The sequence below is a fragment of the Hesperophylax consimilis genome, chromosome 27 (assembly GCF_061612785.1).
Source record: "Hesperophylax consimilis isolate HC1 chromosome 27, BYU_Hcon_1.0, whole genome shotgun sequence".
In the NCBI taxonomy this organism is placed as follows: domain Eukaryota; kingdom Metazoa; phylum Arthropoda; class Insecta; order Trichoptera; family Limnephilidae; genus Hesperophylax; species Hesperophylax consimilis.
In genome coordinates this window covers 20,562,861-20,584,644 of record NC_142862.1, presented here as the reverse complement: position 1 = coordinate 20,584,644, position 21,784 = coordinate 20,562,861, and the positions used below count along the sequence as shown (strand labels likewise).

Below are 21,784 nucleotides of genomic sequence, written 5' to 3'. Positions count from 1 at the left end.
ATTTCCATCCAAAAATTCTGTGAAATCGTTATCATAAACTCTACTTGTTTTCATACATTAACATTTTTTTCTGGCCACAGTTACCTTGCGATCGCTTCCTGAATTCTTTAGTCTACGATGCGTGACATTTGAAGATGTTTGCGTTTCCTTTACGCTAATAGATCAAACGTTTTTTTTTTTTTAATTTTTTCAAGTTTTGACTAAAAACGTATTTTACGCAGCAATAATAAATTGCAGAACTTTCATGTAGAGACATCAACGCACGGATTTCCAAACCTGATAAGAGAACTATTTTATTTGTAAATGCATATTTTTACTAACAAAGATTGTATTCTTAATAACCTGACAATATTTTATCCCACTTTCATTATATAGGGGAAATGTTGAGAGGAAACCCGATGCTCTGAACCACTCGGTTACTACCTGGTCAACTATGTAGCAACTGCCAGACTAGGAATAGTAATAGTGTGTCTAAAATAAGTCCATTCCATTTTCTCTGTTTTGAAAGTGCAATTAAAAAATCATTTTTAATAGGCTAGAATATAAAAATATCAAAGTGGATGCTAAATAAATTTCATATTTGAAAAAACAAAGGTTAGGTTTGACGAAACACAAGCCCAATTTAGAATATCTAGGAATCGTAATTGACCATAACCTTAGATGGATACCTAACATCAAACAAATCACAAATAAACTTTTCAAAACAATACACATTTTCCTAAACATAAGAAACATATATAAAATAAAACAATTGAAAACAATATATTTTGCACTTTGCCAATCAATAATAGAATATGGAATTATTGCTTGGTGAGGAGCAACAAACTCGGCTATCAATTACATAGAAACCGCACAAAAAACGATAGGTAATACTAAAAAAAAAGTGGGTGTGTCAAGCCTACGCAAGACAGAAGTGAAACTTCTAGTATTCCTCTCTCTCTATTTTCATTTCATCATCTCTATTTTCTCTCTTAGGTTAGTTTGAAAATTAGAGGTTAAATAATTCAACGACGAAGCATGGATTTGCTTTTTCTAATATTTTCTTATAGATGAATGACGTTCGATTAATGTATAGTTCCAAAAATTTTCAATTTATTCACAAGTATACAATATTACATAAATAACAATATTACAATTAAAAATTACAAAGAAATTACAATGACAATTTACCAATCATGTGCCATTTTCATTGTCAATTTCATGAATATCATTTCCTAATGTCGTGATAATTGGGTTATGGTAACTAAAGTGCGAGATATATACATGAGCACTTAAATCCTTAATGAATCGTGCAAAAACTGCATCGATTGTTGTCCCGTGTCGGGAGAGAACGTTCGTGAGCGGCTCCCCCACCTCAACAAGCGCATATGGTGAGAGAGGGACAGTGAACGGTGAGCGGTGGTGGGGGTACCCGCATTTTCGTGTCGATCCTGACTCGGTTTTACTCCGTCCCCGAATTACGCGCCTAAAGAAGTTTCACTTCAAAAACCTGGACTGACTGATACAGGCCAAATATTCAACAGCTGTGACGTGCTAGATATACGCCAATTATACGTTAAAACACTACTTAACTACATTTTTGACAAAAAAAATTTCAACATACACAAAATAACACTAACAGACCGGTTAGACAAGCGTACAAAGAAAACATAAAAACTCCGACAGTAAATTCAAGCTTTGGACAAAGACACTACCAATACCATGCAATAAAAGCTTTCAACAGTTTAAAACTTGAAATCAAAATTGAGGAAAATAAAAACAAATTCACACACAAAATTACAAAATAGATTAAAGAACAAAAAAGACAATATTACAAAAATGTCATAGCATAAAATAAAAATAAAACCTACACGTAACACACAAAACCAATATAAACACACATCGCTCACAAACACACAAGATTATTTTCAATGTATTATTTTTTAATTTTAAATATATTATTATGTATTCTTAATTTGAAATGTATTATTTTCTCTTTAAATGTATTATGTAGATTATATTTTCATATTATAAAATGAAGGCCTCAGCACGGGCAAGCCACCCAGTGAGGTCTACATTACTGGAAAACTTAAAATATAAAAAAATATTGTACCAAATAAAATATAAAAAAAAGAATTTCGTTTTATTTTTGAAAATAATTTTGGGAATTTTTTTTGTGAAAAGAGTTCCTTTTCAAGATAGTATTAATGTTCACATGCTTGATTTTGTTAAATATGTGAAAAGTTTTTTTTATTAGACGTTTTATAAATTTTCTGTTTTGTATAAATTATATAGTGTTATATACCTTGAACATATTATAAAAACGCAAATGGAAAAGTTAGGGGATGTTTAGTAAGAAAACTTTACCGATATTTTTTTATAAATGTGATTATTCAAGCAGATGAATTTTGTTTATTACGACTGTTTATTATTTAATTAAACAAATTATTAAAATTATTTAATTTCTATTAAAAAAAATATGTGTTATTTTTTAAGATAATCTATCCGTTTCAGTTATTTGAAGCAACTGGCAAGTAATGATATAATAATAGAACATGAATAGAACCTTCGCAGAACTTGAAAATCATCTTCGAAATTTGATAAATTGTTCAAATTCTATGAAATAACCCATCCTTAATGTTTTTTTTTCTATAATTTAAAAAATAGGATTGAAACTTCCTTCACAGTGAGTGGAGTCGACAACTCTATCAAATTCATCTAAAGCCGATCGGTAGGACCGACTGACCAGTTGCTTCAAATAACTGAAATAATAATAGAACTTGGATTGAATCTTCACAGAACGTGAAAATTATCTTTGAAATTTGATGAATTGTTCAAATACTGTGAAAAAACCCGACCATAGTATTTTACCCTAACTACTACTTTACTAAAACATTTGTGACGCGGGTACAGTGTAACGTTGGTACGTGAAATTTACGTTTACTTATTGTTGTGTACTACGTAGTGCGGGAGTACGATAGGTAAGATGTTTAAAGCTTAAGGCGATGCACTACGTAGTAATGCAAAATCATGTGTTTTTGGTTTAAAAATTTGGTCACCTAGAAATCTTTCAGATGCTTTAATTAGATACTGCGAGTAGAATACATCTTGCGAGTAGAATACATCCTGGATAAATCTTTTTATAAGCCAAGAAAAAAATAATGTATAAGGCCTATGAAAACTACTTTAAAGTTCAAAATCTCCTACTTACAAACCCATTTTCGGTTATAATTTTATTGTATAATGTGGAAAATTAAGTTATTTATAAAATGATCGAAAAAAAAAATATTTATGCCTGAACATCCACAAAATAAAATAAAAGTGGCCATGTTTTTTTCTGGCAGAAATCAAAGCAGGCGGATGGTGTTAAGCGGGAATTTAAGCCTTATCGCCATCTACGTAAGTGTTGTTATTGATAGCGGTTCAATTTAAAATATTACACGAGGTAGTGCATCGCCTTAATACTAAATCACTAATTTGATTCGTCTTTATAACGAATTGGTGTACATTATGAATACCAAAAAATATGCTTTAGATAAATTGAATGTTTTCCTATTGTTTCGTTTGAGTAGAATACAAATAAAATAATAAATTACTCAATAAAAAATATAAATGTAAATTATTTTTATAAGCATTAATTGTTCGCCTGAAACACTCATCCACGTTGAAAAAATCTCCTGATAAAAAATACATGACGCCAACGGGACAGTAACAATAATAATAATAATAGATAACAATACATAATTGTTATCCTTTGTGCTATGCATAAATAAAATCTTGTCTTAAAAACATTAATTTATCAAAAAAATAATAATAAATGTAAATTGCTAAATAAAAAAAAATTCAATAGAAATGTATGTACGCGTAAAAGAAACAACTTCTAAAAAATATAGTATTATAGCTAAGATTATCTGTGACAAATTGACCTGATCAACTTTTTTGCTTTCTTATAAAATTATTTACAAAATAAATAAAAACCAGTTTTGTGTTTGAAATTGAACGTGTCTAGACTCCGTTTGTCAATTTTAATGCCTATTACCTACAATATAAGGTATACCAAGAATATACACATTTTTGGCTTATAGCTTCCTCTTAACTATGGAACTGTGTAATTCTAAGATCTCCTCTATCTTTGTATTCTTGCAAGGTTAAATCTAACTTAATGTAATTTTATTAATTTCGAGATGGTTATTAAATTTAAGTATAAAATTGCTTTTATTGTCCATAGCTTACATGTCAAGTGCAGTTAAAATCACGTGTCCGATTTGAATCTGTCCTTGTGTGTCACGTTTTAAAGATGGCCACCGGAAGTGGGTAATTTTGCTATCATCATCATCATCAAGTGGCAGGTTAATTATTATGATTACGATTTGACCCATAATAACACAAACAATGAAATATAAAGTTAGTCAGAATCAGGCTTAATGAATCTAGACATATTAGTGAATGTTGATTCTTTATTCGTTGCACTACCCGTACTACTACAAGGTTTTCCAATAAGAGGTGTTATTTTGATATTCAAAGAAAAATGCCATTTTTTAATATAAATGATCGAATGTTTATTTTATTATAAAGAAGAAGATATGCCGATAATAGTGAAAAATAACATCAGTCAAATGACCACCACAACCACGCCTACAGGACCAGATCCTTTTCATGAAATTTTCCATTACCAAATCGCAAAGTGGCTGCCTTATGTTCTCGATAGCCTCACGAATTCCATCTTTGAGGTCTTGAATCGACGCTGGGCTGTTGGCGTAGACCTTCTCTTTCACGTGGCCCCAAAGGAAGAAGTCGCAAGGTGTTAAATCACAAGATCTCGGTGGCCAATTGTGATCACCTCTTCGAGAGAAAACACGGTCCGGAAACTTTACCCGTAAAAGATCAATAGTTTCGTTGCTTGTGTGGCACGTAGCGCCGTCTTGTTGAAAGTAAACGTTGTCCAGATCAATACCATCCAATTTCGGCCATAAAAAATCATTAATCATCTCTCGATAGCGCAATCCATTCACCGTAACTGTTGCTCCAGCCTCATTTTCAAAAAAGTAAGGTCCAATGACTTCGCCGGACCATAAACCGCACCAAACAGTCACACGTTGAGGATAGAGAGGCTTTTCAACAATAACTCTTGGGTTTTCCGAGCCCCAGATGCGACAATTTTGCTTGTAAACGAAGCCACCGAGGTGGAAATGGGCCTCAACACTCAAGATGATTTTTCGATGGAATTCCGGATCATTTTCACGTATTTCAAGGACCCAATCAGCAAAGACACGACGTTGTTGATGATCTGCCGCCTTGAGTTATTGTGTTAACTTTGTAAGCCTTAAGACACAAATCTTTATGCAAAATACGGTGTAATGACGTTTGTGGAATGCCTAATTCCAAAGAACGACGAGGAATGGACAAACCTGGGTTTTCTTCAAAACTTTCGGCTACAGCAGCTATATTATCGGCTGTTCTTGAGAGACGTGCACGGGTTTTATTCTTCACATCACTAAGTTTTCCCAACAGCTCGAATTTTTTCACCAATTTCTGCAATGCGGTCCGACAAGGTGCTTCACGACGACCCAAAAATGTTCGAGTTTTACGAACCGTCTCGGCCAAATTTTCACCATGTGAATTTTAATAATTTCAATGCGTTGTTGAAGCGTGTATCGTTCCATTTTTATTAATGGCGTAGTCTACTTGTCAAATGTTAAAAAATGACAGCTTCAAAAGTAACATCTACCGAAATAGCGGGCTATTCAAAATAACACCTCTTATTGGAAAACCCTTTATAATAAAAAAGGGCATAGCTAAAGCATTCACATAGGGGGGTGGTACGCGGGGGAATCTTTTGTAAATAATTACTTACGTATTATGAAAATAAACAAATATAAGAATAAATAAAGAAGTGCAGATAAATAAAGTTATTTATTTTATTTGGGTCCACAGAATTTGAACAATTCGTCAAATTTCAAATAAAGCTAAAGTTAAAATTTCCGTAAAATTTCCGGTTCAGTATTACTTTTACGTCCAACAGATGGAGCACTTTAAAAAAAATATGTTCCCACCTGTCACAGATGACATCCATTATAGGTATATTCAAACACACGCGTATTTGAATGCAACTTTGTGTCAAAATTTCAAAGCAATCTGTGAAGTACTTTCGGAGATTTAAGATTTTGAACGATCGAACATTTAGATTACTAGATGTAGTCCGCCACGCGTTGCTGTATCTCAGTCTGTCTGCGCAAAGAAACAATAGCGCGAGTTGCTTTTACGTCGAACAGTAGGTGCCGTTTTTCAAAAAAAGCATGTTTGTTCAACAGATGGTGCTCTTTAAAAAAAACATGTTCTTACCTGTCACAGGTGACATCTATATAAAATAGGTATATAAAAACACACGCGTATTCGAATGCAAAAGTTATTAGAGTGGAGAAATGTTACAATTTAGGATAATTAAAAAAATACAGCTATGACAAAAATAGGCCATAAAACAATAAAGGTAATGTCAAGACAAGAAAAGAACAAGGTTTTGATGGAGTCCACGACTTCTGTCAAATCAATTTTAAATAATATTTGAGTTATGACTAATGACAAAAATCACCTTAAAATTCATGGTCCTAAACATGAGTTGATAAGTCTGTATATTGGTGAATGATATCCATAATTTGTGGAGTGTTGATTGAGGGAAAGCAAATCATTATATCTATAGAGGGGACATTGAAAGGGATGAGTTGCAACAAAGTAGGTGAGTCAATCATACTGTCAATAATTTTGAAAATACAGTTGAGATCAAAATCCTTCCTACACGTTTAATTTTAAGGCCTTTACCTTCAAGCAATAAGGAAGTTGAGTGAAAAATATTTTGACTTATAAAAAATATGTTCATGTAGATAAAAAAATATCGATTCTAAAAATATAAATATATTTCTATATTATTATTCTTAGAATTAGTTAAACGTTCTTGAAAAAGCATTCAATAGCAATAGACTGTAGACGCTCCACGATTGGTCGAAAGAATTCTGACGTCACATGTGTCGTGACTTGTACGTTCAACGGATCACCTATGGTGCATCTCTTTCTATTACATGAGAGATGGTCGGTTTAGATGAGAGAGGTGTATAGGTCAAAGGTTTATTTGGGTTTGTCAAATATATGTACGTATTTGTTGTTATTATTATATGAAATGGATTTCTAAAGATACATATTCGTATAGTGCTTTATAATAATATGTTGTTTATTGCATAACTTAGAAGTTTTTATTATTATACATGTCACATAGCATGTGATACACTTCAGGCCGCCGGCCGCCCAGAAAGGTCTCACAGTGAACTGGGCTGTAAACCGTTATTTTACTTTTGGTCTTTACTTTTCTGCGCGGTGGTCCTGAATTAGCGCGTGGAACGTCAACAAGTAGCGACGGCAATACCGTACAGTACCGTACGGGGCGGGAAAAGCAAATATTCTAACTTAAAATATTAATTTAACTTTGAAATCTTAATCAATTTTCTTTTTTTTTAATAACATCAATTCTAATAGACGGTTAACATTGGTAAAAAAATTACTGGAATTCCTTGTTGAAGAATTAAAAATTTTTCCATACAAAATGCTTGAGCGTCGTGGTTTTCACAGTTCTAATGACGTCACACCACACCCCGCCTCTTACCGCTCGGATTCCGCTCGTTTTGGCGGGCTTAATAAAATTTAAACTTTGAGAATTAATTTAATTATGAAAACAAACTTTAAAAAAAAAAAAAAAATACCAGTATTTAAGTTTGAATGCGAACATTGATAAAAAAAAATAAAAAAAATGGACTCAACTTCCTTATTCCCCTTAAGAAGCGATTCTGCACGGATTTAATGTGATTAATGTGAACATCATAGAATGGAGACCAAACAACGCAGGCATATTCTAGATAGGGGCGAACCAACAAACAGTAAAGAAGAAAGTCAGATGTAATTATATTGATTAAGTTTTGAATATTTTACAAGAGTTTCAACTGCTCAAAGTTAATGGCGTTATAGAATCCAAAAATTATAGTATATTTTGATGCTAAAGGAAATGCAAAAACATGCCTCCAATACACTTCTATCGTTTTATTGTTCAGTGCTCAAAACACATCACAACATTTGTAAATCGTATATTTCGGCACTCATCTGCTCTGATCGTGACACAGTATTGCACGATCGTTTGCCCGGCCAACCGTGACCGTTTCCACCATCAACTTCCTCCCGGTGATTCTCTTGCTGTAACCGTTTGGGATGACACAAGACAGAAGTCTAGAGATTGGTCACACGCGTGCAGCCGACCATGTAACTTTTTTTTATATATATATGTACTACGCTTTTGAGTCACACATAAGGAATTAAATACTTTTCCAGGATTAGAATAAATTAGTAATTTGATGATTTAGCCGTGTTTGGTGATCAGATTTTAATAGCCAGGTATTTCCCCATCTTCCTATTTTCTCAAGATACCCCAATTGAGGATGCCATAATCTCCATGACTACAGACGGTTGGGAGCAGCTAGGACTACAGGATGTGCGTTATTCATTTTAAATATATATTGACGGCCGGCATAGTCCAGTGGTAACGCATTGGACTGCCATTCCGAAGGTCGCGGGTTCGAACCCGGCGTGCGCAAATAAATTTTATTTGATTAATTTGTGTTATTTCACAATTAATTAATTAAAATAATATATAGTATATTTGCGGCACGTTCCAGAGTGGAAGATACTACCAGTATCGCCCTGGTGTAAGACCACCATTCAGAATTGAAACGTTGCTCCAAATGGCTTTAGCCGTGTTTAGTGACTAGATCTGAATAGCCAGGTACTTCCCCACCTTCCTCTTTCCCTTCCCCACTTACCTTCAGCCTCACAACATCCCCCAATTGAGGATGCCATAGTCTCACTGGCTCCAGACGGGAGCAGTTGGGACTCTTGTGAGGTATTCACTGTAAAAAAAAAAAAAAATATGAAACATTGGAGAATTCGTGATTTTATTTTATATTAGGAGGGTCTTCGAAATCCGTGAAAAACTTCAAGAAAGGCATACAAATACAATATTGTACAGGTGATTAAATCCAATATTGTATTTGTATGTCTCTAAAACTATTTATTCACATTCATTCGGTTCCAAACATCGTCTTCATATTGTAAAACATAACTTGCGAAGAGCATATTTTAATAGAATAATTAAATTAACGTAAGTTGAAGATATGAACACGTAGATTATAACGAACGTCGCGTTAACCCTAACGAAAAAAAAGTTTATTAGTTTTTTTTATACCTTCTCAAAACCGGCTCATTACTTCTACACCATCCTGTATATGTATATCTTCACGTAATTCAGAGTGCCTTCTTAAAATCCCATTTTTGCATCATATACGCACAAATAAACCAAATGCACTTTAGTGAGATTCATCCGAGGAAGAGAGAACCTTGAAAGTACTATGCAATAATTTCAATAGAGTATTATCCAAGGTTGATATTTTCAGTTGCGAACTTACCAAATACAAGAGGTCCATAAAATAATATTTCTCTGATGGTTTGTGAATAATGTTTATGTCTCTATTGTTTATATCTCTATTATGATTTGATTTATATCTACAACCTCTCTCCATGGCTATAAATGTATTGTTTTGTAAATTTTTCGTTTTATATTATCTTTTGTTTTGTATAAATTTTTGAATTCTAATTCCTTTCTCACAAATTTAAATAACTTATTCCATATTATGCTGTCTCAGTTAAAGTCACAAGGAGGAAATCCATAATTGGTTTTATTTTACTATATAATACTTATGTACAAACTGATTAAATGTAAACTGTCGATTTCCCCAAAATGAATAAATAAATAATTTAATAAATAATTAATTGTTCGTTACTGTGGTGTACGAACTTGTCCATGTAATTTACATGACTCCCGTGTGTGTTGTCGTGCGTTTATTCAGGCGTGTCGGGTAGTACACATTAAAGTATATCAAGTACTGGTATTTATTAGGGAGCTACTTGTAACAAAAAAGGGCCACTCTACTTGCATGCATCGCATTTTATAGAATCTCGCAAGCATACTATCTCGCTTGCACTTATACACCTTAACACAATTACCATAGTTACACAAAAAGGTGCCTGTTTTTCATATACGTGGTCTACCATCAGTTTGCCACTACTCATCAGAAGAGTGCTTTGATTGGTCAGACTTTTGCCATCAGTCCAAAAGGTTTTCCCATTTTTTTTTTATTTCGTCTTGAATTGATTTATTACTATTCCCAGCATTTTTGATTTTTTATTTGAAAAAAACCTTTTTTAAATACAACTATTTGAATTTCACTTTTATTTCGGTAATGAATTAATGCAATTCTCGGAAACTGATATTAAACTACTTCCCGACATCCGAACGAGCTGAAACTCAGCAAGCAGACTCGTTATCTGTGACAATACATTTTATCATCATCATCTGGTGGCCATCACGCATACACACGCGCCCTTGAGGTGATTTTTCACAAAAACGGCGCTCTACAAATTATCCAATTATTATTCTTATTATATGCATTTTTCTGAAATTGAATGACATTACAGCAGTTAATATACAAAATAAATGTCGGTCCTAACCAATCGATCCTACCCGATCCTAACCAGTCGCTGGGGAGGAAGGTTAAATCCTCAGCCAAACCAAAAAAAAAACACTTGCTGGCACTGTTGGTGGACGCGATGGACTCTTTCGCTGCAGCAGCTGTTCCAGTTTCTTCACCACCTAGGATTCTTGCTGCAGAGTCTCCATCTTCTATCATCGTGTCACCTGTTCCTGTACTTCATTTTACTTAACTTAACTTCACTTAATGTTTGCAGTATTTATGTTTTTTGTAATACGTGCATCAACTGTAAAGCGCTCCTGAAGTGATATCTCACAAAAGCGGCGCTATAAAATTGTCCAATAAATAAATAAATATTTCTATTAATAAAAATATATGTTTTTTGGTAAGTAAAAAAAAAAAAAAAAATTTACGGGTTAATTTTTTCAAATATTCGATACAGTTCAGATGGAGTAAAATGACTATCATCAAGAGTAAAAGTGTGCTAAAAATGATTACACCAATTACATTAGCTTTACTATTGATGAATATTCATGAACACAGTTAACTTCGTTACCTAGTTTGAACATTTAAATCAGAGATGTAGCCACAGTCATTATATAGTTGTTGTAACAGTAACTTGAATATTCATTTTTTAAGCTAAAACTGAGCTAGAATACTAAAAATTATTCAAATTATTATTAATTATTTAAATTATTAATTATTTGAATCTTTGTGTTGTGTATTTCCGGATTTTCTCACAAAATGCCCTTTTAAATAAAACTCCAGCTTAACAAAACACTTGCAGTCTTACTCATAATCGATAATACGGGGGTAAAAAAAAACTTACTGAGTCTTAATGTAGAAAAAACATCATATATGCCTTTTCACCTTAATGACCCTGCCCCTACCTTTAACATTGGAGTGCTGGTGGGCAGTCGTTCATGTGTGGGGGATATTTGTAAATTACTGAAGAAAACTGCAGATGTCAAATACCTGGGGAACAATATAGAAAGTAGGTAATATGAAATTTAAGAAACACGTAGATAACTGTGTTAAAAGAATTAGAAAACTCACTTATATATTTATACGATTAAAAAATATCTTAAAACTTTCAAATATTAAAATGGTTTACTTTGCTCTTGTACAATCAGTGTTGCAGTATGGTGTAATTGCATGGGACAGCATTTATAAGACTAACTTGTATCCGATAATAATAACACAAAAATTGATTATTAAAGTTATTCTTAAAAAAACCAAGAGAATTTCCAACAAGTAAACTATTCAATAAATTTAAGGTCCTACCGCTTTTGAAATTATTTGAAAGATGTGCTATTTTAAAAGTTTTCTGAAACTGAACTCTGAAGAAAGAATCTGAACTGTCCTCAACGAGAAGCTTAAGACCTAGAACATCTGGGAATATATATGTACCAACACGACAGCTGCACAGCACCATTATCAATACTTAGGCCCTAAGCTATTCAACGATTTACCCGATATAATAAAAAGCGAAAAAACTATTTAAAATTTAAAAAACAACTGACATTACTTTTTTTTACAGAAAATCTAAACAACGATCGATGATTTTCAGATATACACTGTTGCAATTTATTTATGTATTGTTATTTTTTTACCTTTGTCCTTTAATACTTATTACTATATGTATTTAATTAGTAAATAGACTAGCTCCCCAGTTAGACCCGAGATTTCTCTACTAAATGGGTAATTGAAATGTTCAATGAATACATGTAAAATAAAAATTATACTGTATTTACTTTAATTATACAAAAAAAGAACGGGTTAGTAGAAAACTTTACTCATAATTACGCGCATATGTATTGACACCGGCTATATTATAGTAGTTGACAGATTTTTAAGCCCAGAGGAATAGGAATCGTAGGATTACGATCGTATTTGGCGGACTTTGTTAACAATCTGGTTGATTTGACAAAATTATATCGATCTGTCATTTAATGGAAATGTAAAAAAACAGTAATACACATTTGCAGCACCATCGGTGGATATTTTAAATCGATGTACCAAAGCAAATACGGGGCGCATAATTAAATCGGTCGTATTTCGAAGCAATTCAAAATAGACGGGTCATTGACATTACAAATGTCATCTGAAGAAACGTGAAGTTAAGAACAAAATGCGAAAATGACCATATTTTTTTAGGTTTAGAACAAAGTAGTGCCAGTCTAAAAATCTTGCATGTATATATATTATTATGAGTAACGATTTTATAATTAGGGCCTTATACGATTACAGTATAAGGCCCTCTTCCCTTAGAGCTATACCAACGCTGGGGCTGCAACGGCGTATTAGAGAATCTTTATAAGTAAGACTGTTTGACTTTATTGTGATAGATCAATGAGCTCTGATAGCTTCTTAACAGGCGGTAGAAATAACCTGGACCCCGACCTTGAGGTTGCAATACTATTAAACCCTCAGGACCTCCAATAGACAGATATGTCCATCTATGGGTAGCCCCTTTAACTACTATCTAGAGCAGTGGTGTCCAAACTCAAAAAGGATGTGACCTACTTTCTTAAAGTAAAAATGTCTCTTGAGCTACTTTACGTATTCCTTCTTTATATCTTTCTCACCATACTTTATCGTACCAATAAAACAAATAAAATAAAATAAATTATACTTCCAATAAAACATAAAATGCTTACTTAAATTATTTATTTAAAAACAAAATATTAAATAGCTGTAAAGGTGAAAATAATTAGTGATAAGACTTTCCTCCAGGATGTTTTCAATTATCGGTGAATAACTTGTCCCCCCTATCCGAATGCAATTATCAAGATGGACAGTCTGTTTCTATATTTACTTTTAACACCTCTCACATAACCAACTAAAATTGCAAATATTTTCAACAACTACTTCGCTAAAGTCGGAGAAAAAGTTGCCAAAAAAATCGACTCGTTCCAACCTAAAAATACTACCAATACATCCACACAAACTTGCCAAAATATTTTCGAAAAATTTTAAAAATGCACCCAAATAGAAATAGAAAAAAATATAATGAACCTACGAGTGTCCGCGAGCCCTGGTTTTGATAATATCACAGTAAATGTATTAAACAAATGATACAATTAATATCCAAACCAATTGCACATATCATTAATAACAGCATACAGCAAGGAATTTACCCAAAAATATATAAAAATACAATAATAACCCCGATCTTCAAATCAGGAATTACATCTGACGTCTCGAACTACCATCCCATATCTATTGTATCTAAGGTAGCAAAAATATTTGAAAAAGTCGTAAAGTCACAATTAACTAAACATATCACTTCAAATAAAATCATTCGTGATAACCAATTCGGCTTCAGAGAAAATTTAGGTACGCAAGATGCAATCGCAAAAATAACCTCTATAATATATAATGCTCTTGACTCGGGAAATAAATGTTTAAGTATATTCATCGATCTAAGAAAAGTCTTTGACAGTATAAGCCACAAGAAGCTAATAAAAAAATTAGAAAATATTGGAATTCAAGGAACAGTTAAAGAATGGTTTAAAAGTCATCTTCATAAAAGACACCAACACGTAAAAATTAACAATATATTGAGTGAACCCACCTATTCCGAATTTGGAATTCCTCAAGGGACAGTTCTAGGCCCAATATTGTTTATCATTTACGTGAATGAAATGCTTACAGTACCAAAAAATGGAAAAATCATATCTTTCGCCGACGACACAGTTTTAATCATAGAAAAAAAACTTGGGAAGAAGCCTATCAAACTGCGAACGTGGAAATAAACAACTTAAAATAATGGTTGGATGACAACTACCTCTCCTTAAACTCTGACAAAACCTATTTCATGACTTTCACATTATCAGACAAAATGCACCCAACAATAAATTCCAATATAACTCTTGTAATAATTATACTGACAACTGCAATTCACCTAAATGCTCAAAAAAAGTAATATTAAATATTTAGGCATAATTATAGACCAACATATTAAATGGACTGAACATATTGCGCAAACTGTAAATAGAAAACGTAAACTTTATTACGTATTCCTCAAACTAAGAAATATATTACATAAATCTTTGCTACTAAAGGTTTACTATGCATTAGCCCAATCAGTTCTGCAATACGGAATAATAGGATGGGGAGGAGCGTATAAAACCAACATAACCCCACTTGAAATAGTGCATAGAAGACTCATCAAAATAATTCTAAAGAAACAATTAGACTATTCAACCCAAAAATTATTCGATGAATTCAAAGTATTACCAATAAATTTATCAAAAAAACGCATTACTACAAATCCATAAAGACAAACTAACAATAAAGTCATTAAGCACCAGACCGAGAACCTTAGGACAAATAATAATCCCTAAACTTAATACTACAACAGCCCAACATCATTACACATACTCAGCAATAAAATGCTTTAACGAACTCCCTATAGAAATACAATCCGAGAGGAATTATGAAATTTTTAAACAAAAACTCAAAAAACATTTTACTATTAAATAATTTTTAAGTATGTGTTACGATGTGCCAACCTATATTTCCATTATGTACAAAACAAATGCCATCTTATAATTTTCATTATGTATAAAAAAAAATTCATTATGTACAAAAAAAAAAAAATTGCAACTTATATTTTCATTATATATAAAAAAAAGTAGTCCTTCATGCATCCAAATTGTAACAACTGAAAAGTATGAATAGTACTGTCAATTTGATAGTACTCCCTCCCTAAACACGAGAATTTCTCAATTAGGGAGGTATTGTTACCACTAATATTATATATTATATATATATATTGGTTAATTACGTATTATATGTATATTGGTTAATAAATTTAAAAAAAAAACAAAAAAAATAAAAATAAGTAGATATAACAAAACAATGTCTGTATTTTGAGTGCAATTCGGACTAAAATAGTATATTTTTCTGATGAGATGAAATGCCATTCAGATTCTACAGTTAAGGCAACAATATTACGCAATAAACCATATTGAAATTGTATTAATTCCAGTTCTGATAAAGGGCCATCTTCATGAAAATTTTGTAAAAGGAGTCAAATTATAAACATAATAAAATATCCTACGCGAGCTACCGGTAGTTCGCGAGCGACCATTTGGCCAACGCTGGTCTAGAGCTACTACTACTCTATACTATGTACATATATGATATCACAGTTTTGAATATACAAGATGGCGCCAAAATCCTAACTCGATTTTACCTAAGCAGCACTTTTCCGAAACACGTCTAAAGGCAGTAGATTCTTGCCCTAGTAAAATACCACCATTATCCCCACCCCCCCATCTCCTTCGCTTTCCCACTCCCTTAACTAATCAGGCCTCATACCAGACCTATTCTGCCAGAAGTTCGGAGTATTTCCGCGTTGCAATAAAATCCTAATAAATGGAATATTTCTGAACATACGCGAAAAACTGAAAATGTTGTTTGAAAGGTGTTTATTAGAAATAAACATATATATTTTAGAATATTAAAATTTACAATGCAAACATTAAAAAAATGGTTCACTTTAGATATGTTTAGAGATTTTCCCTGCCAAAAGTATTATAGTGCTTTATTTTTGGGGTATTATGTATTATGCAGCCTACGCTAGCTCTTTCCTTAGCCATCGTTTCGGACAGCATTACAGTATCCATCATAAGCACGGAATGAATAAAACACGGCATAATACTTTGAAATAAATCACTATAATGGTTCACTTCAAGTTTTTTGTAACTAAAATTACTGACAATAAAAATATTTAAAACACAATAACGTTATTAGACAAATGGATTATAAACGTAAATGTTACCTCACATTTTTATCATTTCATACAAAAATAATAAGTAAAAAAAAAAAATAAACGCTTTTTTTCAAATTGCGGTCGGAACCTTTGGTTTCATAAAGGTATTAATTCTACTGTGGTTAACTTCTGGATTTGAATATGAAGCGTGATGTTTTTTCTTTCTAACACCACATCTCGTGTGGTTTTTACATCAAATAATGTAAAAGGAAGACTCTCCTAACCACACATAATCCAACCTAACCTGACATAACACAACCTTAGCTAACTTTCTAATCCTAGCTAACCTAACACAGCAAAACATAAAACAACCAAGCTATTTGATTTAGCTTTTAAAAATCCAGTAATGCTTTATTAAATATTTCAAAATTTTACGATCAACAAACTATTATCTATAGTATTTAGCCATGATTTCTACCTTTAATTATTAGGGCGTACATAAATACAGTTTGTTCCGTTTGCCGTTCACATTTTCAGCTCTGGCGACAGATTTAATAAGCAGCAACATGTCGCGCGATACGCGTCGCGAATTCTCTAAATAATATTTCTCTAATAATGACGTGTCACCGACATTAAATCTAATGGGAGTCACACTGAGATTGCTGTATTTCATATCTCTTTTATACTTACGTTTCTCAACATAAAGAAACTTGAGTTGGCCAAAATTGGGAGCGCTTTCATCGAGATGATTGTTTTTTGTTTATGTGAATACCGTACAAGAGTCCCAACTGCTCTAAGCCGTTTGGAGCCATTGAGACTATGGCATCTCCAATTGGGATGTGATAGTGATTTTGAAGGTGATTTTGCACAAAAAAAGTTCTACACAAATCATCATATATTATTTTTTTGGTAAACTAATGTTTAAGACAATATTTTTTATGCATAGCACAAAGGGTAACAATTATTTTATAAGCAATAATTATTTTTTGGTGTCATATATCTTTTATCAGGAAATTTTTCAATGTGGATGAGTGTTTCAGGCTAATAATTATTGCTTATAAAATAATCATATATTATTGTTTTGAGGCGGAAGGTGAGGAATGAGACGTGGAAGAGGAAGGTGGGGGAGTTCCTAGCTATTCAAATCTGTTCACCAAACACGGCAAAAGCCATTTCAAGAAACGTTTCAATTCTGAAAGGTGGTCTTACACCAGGGCGATACTGAGAGTATCTTCCCATCCTTCTGGAACGTGTCGCAAATATACTACATATTATTTACAGTTAATAAATTGAAAAAAACACACAAATTAATCAAATAAAATTTACTTGCGCACGCCAGGACTTGAACCCTTAACACTTGGCTTACTAGTAGAGAGCTATACCTCTTGACCACGGAGGTAGTCAAACTAAATAAGAGGCTATATCAAAAAAACAGATTTTTTTGTAAGTCCTTTTTTGATTCCCAACTGCTCCCAGTTGTCCGGAGCCAGTGGGACTATGGCATCCTCAATTGGGGTAGTGGGGAAGGGACAAGGAAGAGTGAGTTAAGGAAGTACCTTGCTATTCAGATTTGGTCACTAAACACGACTAAAGCCAATTAAATCAACATTTCGATTCTGAAAAGTGGTTTTTCACAAGGGCGATACTGAGAGTATCTTCCGCATTGACCTGCCTACCTCTGCGGAGAAATGGCGTGATGGTTAGTTAGTCAGATGTTCGATTAAAATTGGAAAGTTATATCAGAGGAAATTCATGTTTAAATAATGATAGTGAAATTAAAATTTTCTTTCTATATATATTTAATTTACAAATGTAAATGTTCATTTGTTCAAAATCTTAAGTCTCCGAAATTTCATCTCCGATTGCTTTGAAATTTTGACACAACTTTGCATTCGAATACGCCTGTGTTTTTATATACCTATATTATGTAGATGTTACCTGTGACAGGTAAAAACATGCTTTTTTTAAAACAATGCCATCTGTTGGACGTGAAGCAACAGCGACGTACAGCTAGTTTAAAATGTAACTCATGTTTCACAGTTAGTTGTATTGTTAAACTTCCCAAATGTAATGTGAATGGGTTTCGTGTCCTAATAGAGGATATTGCGCTAGAAACACAAAAGTAGAAAATGAACATACGTCACTTTCTCGAAGAATTTTTGTTCTATTATTTCCCTAATCAAAACTTTGCTCTTCCCTATCTCCTTCCCTCCCCCACACCCGTTGACCTCACAGCGTACCCCAAATGTGTATGCAATTAGTTTATTATATTCGATATTATTTGTACATGGTGCCCGAAAACTAGTGATACTTTCCTACAAGCGGGAAAACTACATCACATTTGGAGTCCATTTTGTACAGGGTTTTCCAATAAGAGGTGTTATTTTGAAAGCCCGCTATTTCGGTAGATGTTACTTTTGAAGCTGTCATTCTTTGACATTTGACAAGTAGAAACTACGCCATTAATAAAAATGGAACGATACACGCTTCAACAACGCTTTGAAAATATTAAAATTCACTTCAAAACAAATCATCTTGAGTGATGAGGCCCATCTTCTCCTCGGTGGCTTCGTCAACAAGCAAAATTGTCGCATCTGGGGCTCGGAAAACCCAAGAGTTATTGTTGAAAATCCTCTCTATCCTCAACGTGTGACTGTTTGGTGCGGTTTATGGTCCGGCGGAGTCATTGGACCTTACTTTTTCGAAAATGAGGCTGGAGCAACAGTTACGGTGGCCTGAATTGGATGGTATTGATCTGGACAACGTTTACTTTCAACAAGACGGTGCTACGTGCCACACAAGCAACGAAACCATTGATCTTTTACGATTGAATATCAAAATAACACAGATTGGAAAACCCTGTATTATAGCTTTTTTCAAGTAAATCGAGTCCTAAAGAAAAACAAAAAAGAGCCGATATGTTCAGATCGAAAAAAAAAGTTTTTTGGGTTGTTTATATAATGAAGATGATTCACCAGCTTTTCGATTGTACCACTAGTTTCAAGACACCGTGTATATCGATATTCACTTTTTTTAATAGGTAGGTAAGTTCCTATTGATCACACTACTAGGGGTTTTCTGTTCTGTGATAATATACATCGGTATGGCAAGCCATTAGCGCACTTTGCAACAATAGTGTTTTCTCTTTTCTTCTTGTACGTTCACCTGACTGTGTCCACCCATCACCTGCCTGATGTGTTGCAGTTGGATGGATTGCGTTTCTTATTTCATACACACATACCCGAGCACTGTGCCGTAGAGGTAATAGTTTTGATTATGTACCATTTCTTACTGGAATCCTCTTCATCTCACCTCATCTTCATCTCATCATCATCTCATCTTCATCTCATAATCATCTCATCTTCATCTCATCTTCATCTCATTTTCATCTGAATTCATTTTCATCTGAACTAATTTTCATCTCGACTAATCTTCATATCTATATCTAATATAAGCGACTGCTTAATCTTACAGTCAAATATCGAAAAATTATATAATTGGTGTCTAGTACAATTTATTCTTCAATATCGATAAATGTAAGATAAAAACATTTTGTCGAACAAAGACCCCACTATTATTCACACACACAATAGCAAGCGAAATTAGAAAAATTTCAATTTTAGAAAAACTCAACGAAATTCGGGACCTTGGAGTTATGTTTAACACTCAATTAAATTTTTTAAATAACTAACAAAGGTATGAAGACACTGGGATTTTTAATCAGAACCATCAAAGACTTCGACTCGTTCGAGGTTATAAAAATAATCAAAACCATCAAAGACTTCGACTCGTTGGAGGATATAAAAATAATCAGAACCATCAAATACTTGGACTCGTTGGAGGTTACAAAAATAATCAGAACCATTAAAGACTTCGACTCGTTGGAGGTTATAAAAATAATCAGAACCATTAAAGACTTCGACTCGTTGGAGGTTATAAAAATAATCAGAACCATTAAAGGCTTCGACTCGTTGGAGGTTATAAAATCAGAACCATTTAAGACTTCGACTCGTTGGAGGTTATAAAAATCGTGTATTTGTCTCTAGTACGCAGCTTGTTAGAATACAATTCAATAGTGTGGTCCTAAACTACCAAATTCATTAAAAAAAATGTTGAACGTGTGCAGCACAAATTTATACGATTTATTAACTTCAAATTACACATACCCATTCAACACATAAACTATACATTCTTACTAAATACACTTAAAATACATTCCCTAGAAAATAGAAGAAAAATAAATGACCTAAATTTTTTATTTAAAATTATTCACTCCAAACCACACTGTTGTGAACTCCTGCAACTTATAGATTTCAGAGAACCTATTCGAGCAACCAGGGAAAATATATTATTCTGCAACAATAACTTCAGTAAGAACTACCGCATACATGCACATATTTCTCGCTTTCACACACTTGGAAACAAATTCCTCAAATATCGACATATTTAATATACCATATACCCGTGTTCAAGAGATACCTGAATGACATTTTTATGTAGCATATCTTGTAGATTATAATATGTTGTGAATCTATATTGTTATTTTATATTATTTTTATGCCATCTGCAATTTTAAAACTCGTAAATGATTTTTTCTTTCACTTTTCTCTTATTTTCTTATATAAATTTCTCGGTCGGTGGCCGAGTTGACATCGCGCTTGGGTACCACTCGGGCGTAGTGTGTTCAATTCCTCGGCTGGCTAAGTCCTCCATCACAACACAAGCAACATTTTCAGCTTACTGTGGTGGTAGTAGGAGATTTTCAAATATTGTCAGGTTATTCGTAACCCGGGAATGTTTGTCTTTCTTTTAAAAAGAAAAAAAAAATTAGTTATCTAAACTTTTAAAAATCCTGTGTTTCATGCAGTATATCATCTTAAGTACACATATATGTCAAAGCCCAACAGAACGTTTATAAAAAAATAGATAAACTTAAAATATCATATTATCTTCATCTCATCTCACCATCATCATTACCTTATCTCATCATCATATCACCTCACCTTCATCTCATCATCAGCTCATCTAGATCTCGACTCATCTTATTTCATATTATCTTCATCTCATCTCAACATCATCATCATCTCATCTTCATAGCTTCTCAATTTCATCTCGTCTAATCTCCATATCATCTCATTTCATATCATATTATCTTCATCTCATCTCATCTTCAATAATCTCACATTCATTCCTTCATCATCTCATCATTATATCATCTTATCTTCATTTCATATCATATTTTGATCGTCTCATCTTCATCACATCCTATTCTACTTGTTTTAAATTTCTTCTCTACTGTTATAATACCATTAATGTAGGGTAAATGGTTCGAACGCCAAAAGGGATGTTATATTATATTTTTATTTTGTTAAGAGCGTTCAGCTGAAAATAAGTGAGTTAATCTAGGAATTCCAGACTATGAAGAATAAATCTGTGCAGATTTAATAACTCCAGAACTTAACGACAGGGCGTTTTACGACAAAGGCTCCATAGCTCTGGATTG

At 33.0% G+C, this 21,784-nt stretch overlaps 1 protein-coding gene across 1 annotated transcript in view; it reads right to left on the bottom strand.

Annotated features, from left to right (window-relative positions):
• Positions 1–21,784, bottom strand: part of LOC149410733 (angiotensin-converting enzyme-like) — a 79,605-nt gene that overhangs the window by 52,259 nt on the left and 5,562 nt on the right. The gene's annotated exons all lie outside the window — the stretch shown is intronic.